Source organism: Vespa mandarinia, chromosome 2 (assembly GCF_050613455.1).
Source record: "Vespa mandarinia isolate Hongniang chromosome 2, ASM5061345v1, whole genome shotgun sequence".
Taxonomy (NCBI): Eukaryota; Metazoa; Arthropoda; class Insecta; order Hymenoptera; family Vespidae; genus Vespa; species Vespa mandarinia.
The window spans coordinates 9,786,868-9,799,771 of NC_140811.1; the positions used below are offsets into that span (position 1 = coordinate 9,786,868).

Genomic DNA, 12,904 nt, shown 5'->3' on the forward strand with positions numbered 1-12,904 from the left:
CGCGTCTTCAAGGCGAGCTGCTAACGTACGAGTCCCCTATGGACGCTTCTTGATGTTTCACCTACGTGCAATCCGAAGGACTAATCCCGTCCATCTTCGTCCTTTGGAGGACAAATTAACGCTGTTGAATATTGGAAAAGGAATCTTATGAAAATTACTTTTCAATACTTTTGGACGATAAAAACAGGATGTTGCTTTTGTAACATATTTTTCTTTTTTTTTCTTCTCTTGCATGGCACAATATGGTAAAAGCGTTTGCAATTTTATGTCGAGTTCATTACGAACACTGAAGAGAACGGCGCGGATGTAATCGATAAACGATAAAATAAGAGTTGATAGAAAATACTCGAGAAGGGAGACGGAGAGCACTTCCTTGTTGATTTTACACCGTCGAGAATCGGAAAGCCTATTGAGAATGGAAAGCCTTGTTATCGGCGAAGCGCGATCGCTCAGAAATGGAATCGTTAACCCTTTGTGAGATTTTTTTTTGCTGACGATGAAAAAAATCTACTTGAACAAGAAATTTAAATTCATCTTTTTTTTCTAATATTTAATGAAAACCGAGTTAAAAATCTTGAAATAATAATGTCATTTCTCTTCAATAATATGATTTGAAATCGTCGATTGGAATATTATTTCAAAGAGAAATAATATTTGTTAGTATATACATTATCTATACATCTGCATTATTAATTTATTTACAGGAACATATGCAAATCGCCGCGATATACGTTACATTTTCGTTATTATGTAAATAAGTCGTGACGTTTGAGTTTCGAAACGATTCCTTGAATCAGATTAAAGTTCAGCTTAACTTTGTCTTATTACATTTAAAGAAAATGTTTTTTTTATATAATTGATATATTATAGAATATATATTAAATTTTTTATAGAATATATATTAAATATTTATTTTATTGATAGATGTACAAAAAGAAAAAATAATTTCTCCTTTTTCAAACAAGAATGGTAGAAGGGAAAAGAAACAAGTAAAAGTATAGAAAAAGATGTAAGATGTATTGATGTCATTGCCTTAGTGCCACTAGTCATTCAGTATTAATATAATAAAGATTCGCTCTAGACGGATGCGATGCTATCGATTGAAATATATATATGTAGGTTGCATTTCTTTGGTGCGATGACGAAATATTCAAGAAAAATTTGAAGGTAGTAGGTAAGTGGACGAAAGATGAGTGCTGATCATCGTCGTCATTGTTTTCGCTGTCGGATAAAAGATTTTTCGCAAAGCGTAAACCTTATATTTTATTATGACATTGTGAATTTCAGTTTCAGTTGAGACCGGCATATTTCGGCATATTCGAAGGGCATTCTTCCAAGGCTTGCAACTACATAGTTGCCAAAACTTCTGTATTCATTGACTTTAATAGCATCATCTTCTTTCTTTCTACGTCTTTCTCGTCTCTTGTTGAGGAGAACATCGATGACCGATGATCTCTTTCTTTTTGAGGCAGACTGCTTTCAATCTTCGAGCTAGATTCGTACATAAATAGATTTTTCTCTAAATTTGTAACGTTTCTAGCTTAATTATCACTGGACAAAGTTTGCCGAATCTGAAAACAATCGTTTGCATATTTATGACGATTCTTTTGTTTTTATTGTTAATCCGACGGGAATCGAAAATTAAGAATGGGGTCGTTTTATCGCTATTTTATAAACAAATAAAATGTGCCATGGAATATTATTTAATTTCATGCAATTTCGCGCAAAGTGATTTAATAAGATATATTAAAATGAGTCACTTACCGTTTCCGATTGATCAGTTGCTTGATCATTATTAAATTAGCGATCATATTGCAACGATTTCGAAAAAAGTCATAGAGCAAGTCGAACCATATGACTCTCGGTCGGTAGGCACCTTTTTTTTCTTGTTTTTCTTCTCTCTTTTCGATCTTTTTTACTTCTTGTTGGTAAGCCGATTTAATATGCTTTATTTTCCAAGTGATCCAAAACCCAGTATTTGCATTTTTCATGATATCATGGCGAATGCGGCATTACGCGAGAGTTCGCTTCCATAATCCTCAGAGGAAACGTTCCAAAGGCACTCGTAAGATCGATAGAATTGGATAAACTTGGTGATCGTGTCGTTCGATGAACGTTCGTCTTTTTGTAAATTCTTTTTAAGATGATAATGAAAACACATTAAAAACTTACTTTTTTTTTCACAGTATTCACATTGAAACAATGCATACCGTGGAGTTCCGACGTATGACAAACGCAGAAAACGAACGTACAAACAATCGCGCGAGATCGATTAACGAACGACTAGGAAAAACGTGCTCGTGTTCATGAGCAAACGTGATTCACTCTCTTTGAGAGAACTCATCGGATTCTTTCGGTTTCTATACGATTCCTACCTTTTTCTCTTAAATCTCAAATAATCATAATGAGGAAAGTTTCCGATTTAAATATTTATACGGATCTTTTTACGACTTAGAAATATTCCTTTAATTGTTATTATTATAGATGAAATAAAGAAATATTGTTTTATTTAGGAAATTAACTTTTAGGTAAGATGCGCCACTATAGTGGCTTTCGCGGATGTCATTTTATATTATGATACGCCACTATAGTGGCTCACTCTGATAACGATATTATTTTACCAACTAACTATACAGAAAGTGGTTATCATAGAGAATGTTACAAATCATTTGCAGTCTCATAAAAAAATATTCTATTTTTAAATCTACAAGTTCTAAAAAAATCAGTAATTACATCCACGGAAAATTTATCTCCAACCACATCGTTGATACTTGAGTTGACCATAGAGCAGTCTCATTCATAGTCTCTATGTACAGAATCTTTACCAATACCTGAACCAACTGTAATACCTCAGTCAATAGAACCACAATCTACAACTTCTTAAGAAAATGTCGACATTTTACAATTTGGAGAAGTAAGCGAAAATAATGATTCAACTTCAGTAGTTAATATTCCTATTGAAAGTAATACTAGTATTGATGAGCATACTATTGTTTATTTACTTCATGACAGAAAAAAAAATTACCATCAAAAATACTTCCACTTCATGAAACTGAGAAAGAGCAATTTAAATCTTACATAACACCTATCATAAAAGATCGAGAAGAATATAACGAATTATTAAATAGATTAGAAAATGTTTGAGACTCAAAAATATATTAGATTAGATTACTAAATGTGGAGTAGATTTTAATAATAAAATATTTTCATTTACTAAAACATCCAGTAAAAGTGCTTGGAATGATCATCGAGAATATCATCAAATAGTTTTTAATGAAATAAATAGCATTATAAAGAAAGATGTAATCAGGAAAGGACGTTGTTATTTGTTAATTTATTTACATGAATTATATATTGATTCATTGGAGAGAATTTTTAAAGAAAATTCCGTAAAAATAAACGTCACTTATCAGCTCAGCATTTAGGAGATAAAATAATGAAAGTATTTCATAAAGACATTAAATTTTTTACTATACATAACAAAAACATATTAGCACATAAATATCTAGAAGCTACAGATGATACAGTATTTGAAAATTTACTATCAGATAATATTTTACAAAAGCTGCATTAATTTTAAGAAAATTAATACTACAGATAGAAAAGAAAAAATTATTTAAGAATATTTTAGCACAATATTTAATATCGGGAGAAATATTATTACCACAACAATTATTAGACTTTTATTTTACTTTTCTTGGAGGTTGTAATCAAAGACGGAAAAATAACTTAAAATGTGTTCGTCAAGTTCTTTTTTACTGTCAAGATATAGTTTTGGAGTACATAATGGTCAAATAAAGACCTTAAAACACATCATGTTGGGCATGACTTTAAAAAGTTCAACAAGTGGCAGAAAAATTATCGATATTATTAAAAGATATGGACACTTTATAAGTTATCAAGGAGTTGAAGAACTAGATAGGTTCATAATAAACAATAAAATTTTAATAAAATATCGAAATTTAAATGAAATTTAATTTTAAATCTATTTTAAGAAACCAAATTTATAAAACTTAAATTAATTTTTTATTGATTTATTAAATTAATTTTTTATTAATTTATTAACTTTATAATTATGGTAAATAATATTATGGTAAATAAGTTTAATTTTAATTCATAAATATTTTCTCTATAATTGGATTATCCGATAAATCCAACTAACTGTCTCACTCGTACTCGCTTATCCTCCGCGTCTCTGCGCTCGCATCTACAGCTGACCTTCAACCATGTCTGGCAGAGTGTTAGAACCTTCAAAATTGTCTGGCTGCTTGGGAAACATCTTTAAATAGTTGTCCAAGTAACATGTATAAAATTCAGATTTTATATTGTAACGTAAGTACAATTATAATTTATTAAATTTTAAACGAGAGTTACGAAATTGTATCGCTTTTTTGAATATGTTCAAAGAACGATATAAGACGAAGATCGCGCTATGAGTGTGAAAATTGTGACATGGTCTATGTGTCGTACCGTACTTTAAAATATATCACACTTAATTGTATTATTAATTATTAAAGTAAATTATTAAAGTTAAAGTATATGCATCATATCTTTAAGAAAAATTATAATTTAGTTATCAAAAACTTCATTCCAATGTGCTCGCGTAGAGAACAACATTATCCGTCACACATTGCAATGCTGTATCGTTACGTATAATTCACGTCAAACTCTGCTATACAGAGAAACAGCCCCGCGCAAAATTCAGCCGTATCTAAGAAGTTAAAAAAGTATTATCGTTAATTGTTTCAATTATTTCATTTCACAAGAATTATCAATGAGGTCGAAAATAAATTATGATTTCCTTTTAATTTATTTAATAACTTATTTTTACGTCCAGGGATACAATAAATTTTTGATTAACGTATATTTAATATTCTGCGAGATGAATTTGCTTTTATATATGTATATATGTGTTACAATAAACTTTTTGCAAAAAATTATTCTATGGTATAAATACTACGGGGTTCTAGTAAAAGCATATACATGCCTGATAATAATAAAAGTTGCACGTTTCTGCTAGCGACAGATAGGTATAAACGCATTCGAAGCGACGAATAAAGTAAAATCTGTGATGAATTGACAATATGCTGGCATATATATATTCAAGCATACATACATTTATATATCATAAATGTCAACATAGTTGTGTGTATCATAATCGATGGATACGAATGATCACCAAACATCGAGTCGATCGTTCTTTATTCGTAAATCGTTTGATTTATTTGATCATTTAATCGCCGCTTAAACATATCCTGTTTTATCGATTACACGGAGAATTGGTAACAAAATTATTTTCGGTAGATGGAGCGTTTAACGAAAGAAGTCTCGGTTTGTTTTTGTTGACATCGAATTATACATATAATTATTGGAAGAAAAATTCAAGGAGTAGACAAAATATATATGATTTCTTTCAATATTTAGCAACATTCAATGCGATCGGTAAAATAGATAAACCAAGTAGATAATAAACAAAGAGATATACAAAGTAATACTGCCATAGAATAAAGTAACAAAAGTATTAAATTCCTATCATAATATATAAATAAATATTTACATAGATTTCGTTATCGAGACACCGAGATTTCATTTTCTTGAATACGTGCCTAAGTTTGCGAAATATAGTTTGGCGCACGCATTTATTTCGGTTTCGAATAATTTTGAAGGATGAATCTTTCATGACTGGTAACATTAGGTTACGTCAATTTTTAAATGCTGCGCCTTGCTCGCGATAAATAACGTTCTACACATATAGGTCATACCATTTATACCAGAGATGGGCAACTAACGGCCTGCGAACCGTTTGCAGTCCACATCTCTACTTGCCTGTTCAATAAGATGGGAGAAGACGATCCTCACTATTTGATACCGCTGTGTTTCGTGAGTTGTACGGCTTTTGTATCTGTTCTATTTATGTATAGTCAATTGGAGTAGTGGCTAGCGGACTTATTTAACTAGTGGAGAAACAGATTGATGGATATAGTGGAAACTATGTCTACGTCCCTTGGCGGAGAAGATGTTCACCCCTGGTCTAGACTGTACTTCAATCTCCTGTCTAAACTTTAAAATGATTTTGATTAGATTTGTCTATTTCCGAGCAAGTATGATTCAATTTTAGCGACCACACGGAACAGGATCTCTATTTTGTTCATGAAATTCCAAAAGCTTGGAGAACTGTTGGATGAGCAGCAAGAGAGAAACAGTTATGACCTCGACTTTCTTACGTTCGAGAGTATTAACCTGGTACACGTAACACCTTGCACCGAAGAGACTGATGTAAAGCTTTTAGTTTTAATTACGACGATTAGCATTAATTACAAGCGCCTTGAAATTACTTTCGTCTCGCTTCTAAATCGACTATAAGGAATCATCTACTTTCTGCTGAACTCTTTCCTTTCTCGTTAAGATCTTTGAAAATGGAGAATATTCATTTGTAAATATAATTTTTTAGTATATTCCGAAAATGAATAAATATATTTACATTTAAATAAAAATAGCAATAGTGATAGTACCAATAGAATAATAAGAATGTAAGAAAAAGGATAAAGAATTTGTACGTTGAGAAGGGATGGAGGTCTTTATCAAACATATGTATTGTATACGTTCATTAACATAGAAGGACGGATAAAATTATCGAAAATACCCATGTTTCGATCTTGCCGGGGTTCTTGAGCCACCCTTTCCCCTTGGTACCCTTTCGAGAAGGAATCCTCTTGCGCACGCTTAAAAAATTGCCTGCTCTCGCTTTTCGTTCTCGACATTTCGCGTTCCTAGCTCTGAGTATAGAGTTTATGTTCCCTCCATCTCCCAGAATCCTGCGCCTTGCTCGAGATAAATCACGTATTGCCACTATGTTGCTAGAGATACAAAGAGAAAAGAATGAAAGTGAGAGTATCTGGATCTGTTGTATCATTTATATTTACCTATACTTATGAAAAGGGTGCTGTGGAAAATTAAGAATGCAGTGAAACGAAAAAATGTGAGATCTTACTATTTCTTTTTGATTTCCTTCTTCAACGATGGCACTATCCTTTCGGGCCATCGCAAAAATATATTTTGAGTTCTGCCATTATTTGGGACTTATCACGGCTCGCTTATCGACATCCGGCTTACGAGATTGAATCCAGCAAATGCGTCTGTAACAGATAGCTGAGTAACGCGTACAAAAAAAAGCGGAAATGACGCGATGGGAAAAATTTGATAGCGTCCTTTTGCATGCAATGTGTTCATTACTTTTTCGGTATGATATATTATAATGTATTAAATATTTTTACGTTTGTATAATGTTTGACATGTAAAGGGTAGGCCTAAACGTTCGGGTTAGATTTAGAGATTTTATAAGAAATTCAATTCAAAAACAAAAGTTTCTAATAAACATTAGTTGAAAAATGTTTTTATAAAAAGTTAGTATTTAACAATCTTTGAAATTACGGTTATTATATATATTTTCATAAATATCAGGGAAAATATGTATTCTTTAATAAAAAGTATCGAAATAACGGTAGAGGAATTTAATTATCTTCCAAATTGCAATACGTTTCATAGATTTTAAGATAACTTATTCTAAACGTATACAAAAAATCTTTTTATATGTATGTAAAATCATTTCTATACATTATATACATATCATTTACATTACATATATTTTATATGTAATACAAATTATATAAATTATATTAAACTTCTGAGTAAAAATATATTTGATTTGAAGGGATCAATATAGTGAAACTGAACAATTTTATTTATAGGTTATATTTTCTAAAATATGAAACTCATCAACATTTTTACAAAAATGTTATATAATTTTTTTTTTATATACTATGAATAAAAATATTACTTTCCAAAATTTATTAACATAAAAAAGCTGTATTTTCTTTGAAAAAAATTGTATAAAAAATAGTGTTCTTTTCAAAATAATTTATATACAAAAATAAAGCTTTTTCAAAAAATCGGAAAAGTCATGTCCTTGTAAAACTTTTATCTTTAAAATAATACCATGTTCATCAAAATCGATTAAGATCAGGATTTATTGTTGCTATAAATGCTGCTTTCGAAATTTTTTGTTATTTATTATGAAAAGTAAGTTTTGCATAGTTTAATTTTGCTCATGTCTCTACTACTGATTTTTCCATGAAGTAGACATTTATCTGCTTATTTGTGTGCGTAAATGATGCTCAAATTGTTTGATCCATTCCAAACGCAAAGAAACACGTTTTGCAATGCTCACATAGAGAAGCTACGGTAACTCACTCAGACATTTTAATCAACTTTGATAGATGATTCTATGGTAAAAATAAGAAAATACCTATTTAGTTATTCATGCTGATAAGTCTTACTTTCTAAGATATTGTTAAATTTAAAAAATGTATTGTTTTCTTTATGTTATATATTAGAAATATAAAAATCTTATAACTAACGTTTAATAAAATGGTAAACATCTAAATTCGTAATTCAAGAATCCCGGCTGAGGCTGGATGATTTATTCAGTTCTTTTTTATTGTATCAATATAAATGAAAATAATCAACTAATTCATTCTTTTTGTATCTTACATCTTATATATTATTTATTATTTTTTTGAAATCAAAACGAGTTTATTTCCATACTATCTATCAGGTGGAACTACCAATGCTATTTTTTTTTGTAGTATTCCCATGTAGGATTAGTTCACTTTATATTATTACTATTATAATAATAATATGTAGCATATAATATATAATATAACAATATAATAATAATAAAAATAATGAGAAGAAAAAGTAAAAGATATATATATATATTTAAATATTATATATATCATATATAGGCTACAATATATGATGACGGTTATCTATAATAATAATAGCAGAAAGAATATATTTAAAAGAACAATGTACAATGTATAATTTACATTTGCTAGTGTCTCATAAAGATCTCTGTCTTTCCTTTTAGATACATTTCATGTGTCAATTTGCGTGATGATTTTTCGCGCGAATTTTCAATAAATTATTTCTTCGATAATTTGGATACGTGATCATCTACCAATAGGTATATTTAATATACCTATTAGTAGACCCGTTGAGATACGATAGTAAATATGTAATATTTCTTTTATTTTCGACCGTTTTCATTTATCTTTGTCTTTCAGCTTTATAATCATATCATCAGTTTATAATACTAATTTTAGTTTTATTCCGTTTTTGCTTATATCGATCTTATTTTAATTCTTATTGATTTTGTGAAACTGTAATTTGTATGATATTCTATGATGAAATCGATATGAAGAAAAAATGGGAATTTCTTAATAATTAATTATCCATAATGATATCATTGTTTTTTAAATAGATAAGTGTAATAAAAATTTAAGCAATTCCAAAGGAGAAATCGTCGTCGGTCTATATGCGGACTTACTTTATTTCAAGAGTTTGGAAACACCCTACGATTAGGAAAAGAATCTTAGCAAATACACATTGTTCAAACATGTATTAGTTTTTATCTAAATAAAGGAATGTTCGGATAAAAAATTCTACATTTTTGATTTGAAAACAATTGCAAATAAGACATCCTTATGACCATCTATCTTAAGTTTCCAAATAATAACACGCCGTCGTTAACTTTATTATTATAATGAAAAATGCCCTGTAAGAATTCGAGATGAGCTTTGAAGAAAAAAGCTAATCCGAATCTTGATAAAATATGAAGTTTTATTATTGTGCTTAATTAAAAAAAGAACTTAATATACTATGATCTAAGACAGTCTACATTCGTGTAACTTGTTACACGTATAATATTCTCGGCAGTTACTTCCGAACTGTGTTTCCTGGTTTTCTTTATCCTTTAACTTTATCCAAACGATAGCCGTATGCATAACACATACATTTATTCAATGATGCTGACACTCACATCCCATAATAGTAATGTACATACTATTTAAATATTTTTATTATTATTATTATTATTATATTTTATATTATATATTATTATTATAGTAGTAATATTAATAGTAGTAATAATAGTAATAATATAAAATGGAACTAGTCTTATAGGGAAACCACAAAAAATAGCTTCTATTTTGTAAATAGTATGGAAACGAACTCACATGTTTTGATTTTTATTACAATAATATATAATGTATAATGTATAAGTATATTTATTAATTATTATTTTTGACAAAATAATCGACAAAATACTTTTTATGTATAAACGTATAGATTTATACATTTAATTATATCTATTAATTATATTTACTATTCTCAATACATTTATCATAAAACAAATATGTACTCGTATTTAGTATGGCAAAACACATGCTACCATTAAAGAAGGATATAAATATGAAAGACTGGAAACTTATGAGTTCAGTCTACTAATACTATCTATTCTGACTTACACTAACCTGATTGTTATGTTATGAGTATGAGGGATATTGCCAATAAAAATTTATACACCGATATGATGAATGCATAGTGGAAATAGTGTTCTCCTGTTATACTTGTAATATATATTTTGTCTATATTTGTCTATATTTCTTTTTGAGTTAAAGGTAATGAACAGTAAATAGGTTTGTATTAATTATAAAATTAGGAAGCTTATAATTTTGTTCATGGTACGCAATATCACGATATGAGATATATAGAATGTTTCGAATTTGCTTTGATTTGCTAGAAAAAAAATCAAGTTCTTTTAAAGAAGATATGGATGAACCTAATATTTTAAAAAATATGATTTTTAAGACTAAAATTTTTCATTTTTATTATCTCAAACCCTTCGAATCATATATTTTCTTTCATAAAAAATAACTGAGATATTCACACTTCTACTTTTACCTCTTTTGTATTTATTCATCTATATTATATTTATATACGAATATTATTACAGTTTTTTTATTGTTATTATGATAACAACGAAATGATATTTATTCTAAATAGTTTGCGATGGATACACGTTTGATCTATTTATTGATAAAACAATTACGATATCGATTCCATTGGTCGAGCCTAAAGTGTCATAAAAAAGAATACTTTTAAGCACAAAGGCGAGAGAAAAGTTTTTTCCATAAAGTTTACATGGCCAATAGCATAAAAAATTTGTCAGAAGTTATTTTCGCTCAACGTGCTGCAAGGAGATAAAACTAACTTACTCGCAGAATATAAAGTTATTAGTTGAGGTATTCAATTTACTAAGTTACTCGGAAATGGGTCGTCGTTATGACGACATTCTAGTTTTCGCGGACTGACCATCAGTATGTTTCTCATTTTCACTCTATGAATATAGCAATTCTGTACATTGGTTCATGCGAATGCTCGTTTACAGAGCTTATATCTCGAATATTAAGAAACGAATTGCATTCGTTTATTCATACATAGGATTTATAAATAGGATTTGTTTTATCTTAAATATTGTTGCATTATGTGTATATATATATTACATAGACATATTATTATAGTCTGTAATAATTATATAGACATATTATTACAGTTTGAGTTCATGTTTGTAACTTCCTCTATTCTTTAATCCCTTCTTTTTTCTCTCTATTGGATGGGAGGAAATTTAAGAAATGTCTCGCCATTATTACGTAAAGTCTTTCGGAGTCTTTCAGACGGTCTATTATCAGTGATTTTTCTCGAAAAAACAAAGAAAACAACGAGAGTGGTAGGTTTGCCTTCTTTCTCCTTTTCTTTCGCTATATTCCAAGAAGGCGTTGAGAGAGAGGGAGAGAAAGAGAAAGATACAAATCGAGAGATGATCTCGCCCTCCTGAGTCTATTTGCGGGGACAAATGTTTACAATAAACTGGCAGCGTAGTAATTTTCCTGCGCCACGTGCCTTCGGCCATAGACAAAAGAGTTATTGTCTAGCACTGCCGCCCTATAGAGGATTGTTCGTCTATGAAGGAGAAAGAAGAGGGAAAAGGGAAGAAGAAATGGATGGGAGTATGCGTAAAAGAAAGAGACAGAGAGAGAAAGAGGCAAAGATGTCAGGCCGTAGGCGCGTGTACATGCAAGAACGATTCTCGAATTGTACTTTTTATCGAGAAACTGATTTTCCTCTGGTGTTCGCAAGATTGATATGCTAAAAAGAAGAAAACATAGTAAGACTTTGGATGATCTTGTTTTCGATCTCATCTCTCTGCATCGAAGGACTAGATTGGTGCGTGAGAGAAAGAAAAAAAGAGAGAGAAAGAGATACTAACGAAGGGATGAAAAGATAGTGCAGAGTGAATACGAGAGAGACCTGTATAGTTGGTAGCAGATGCAGCCTGCTGCGTTGGTGAAATTAAACCGCAGGAGCGTGTTCGTACCATGGGAATTTCTCCCCGTATCAAAATTAAAGTCACGTATATGTCTTCGACGAGTAGATTCGAGTAGCCAAGTAACGAAGAAGAGACGAGGGCCGAGTTAAAACAAGCTGCGATTAAAGCTCGATACGTGTATGCACCGAGCTATGAGAGTAAGGTTATTCTAAAGCGACGTTGCTTCTTCGCCTTTGAAAGGATCGTACTAAAGAAATCGAAGCCGCTCGAGTATACCAAAATTAAAATCATGCCTTGATAAAAGAGAAAAATCTTTAGATGTATGCGCCTAAGCTTTATACGATTCAAAGTCTTTCCTTTCTTTTTCGCTCAACAAGAGATATCCGTTGTCCTTACTGATTCTTTTTTTTTATTTCCCCCCTTTCTTTTTCTCTTTCACATCGACCATATTAATGGGTATAATCCATAGAGAAACTTGCAACAAGTTAAATAAATTCTTTATCAGTAAATTGAAAAACTGTGAAAGAAAGAGAAAGAGAAAGAGAGAGAGAGAGTAAGGGGGAAGAGAAATGAAGAACAAAAAAAAATATTACGAAACTTCTCTTATTTAGCTTTTTCTGTCTTTTTTTTATTATTTTGCTTTTTTGCTATGGGAATTTGACTAATTTCCTTCGC

The 12,904-nt window shown here is 30.2% G+C and overlaps 2 pseudogenes; one reads left to right on the forward strand and one right to left on the reverse strand.

Annotated features, from left to right (window-relative positions):
• Window positions 1-1,150: 1,150 nt before the first annotated feature.
• Window positions 1,151-2,161, reverse strand: LOC146873200 (uncharacterized; annotated as a pseudogene).
• A 41-nt stretch (window positions 2,162-2,202) lies between these two features.
• Window positions 2,203-6,185, forward strand: LOC146873201 (uncharacterized; annotated as a pseudogene).
• Window positions 6,186-12,904: the final 6,719 nt, after the last annotated feature.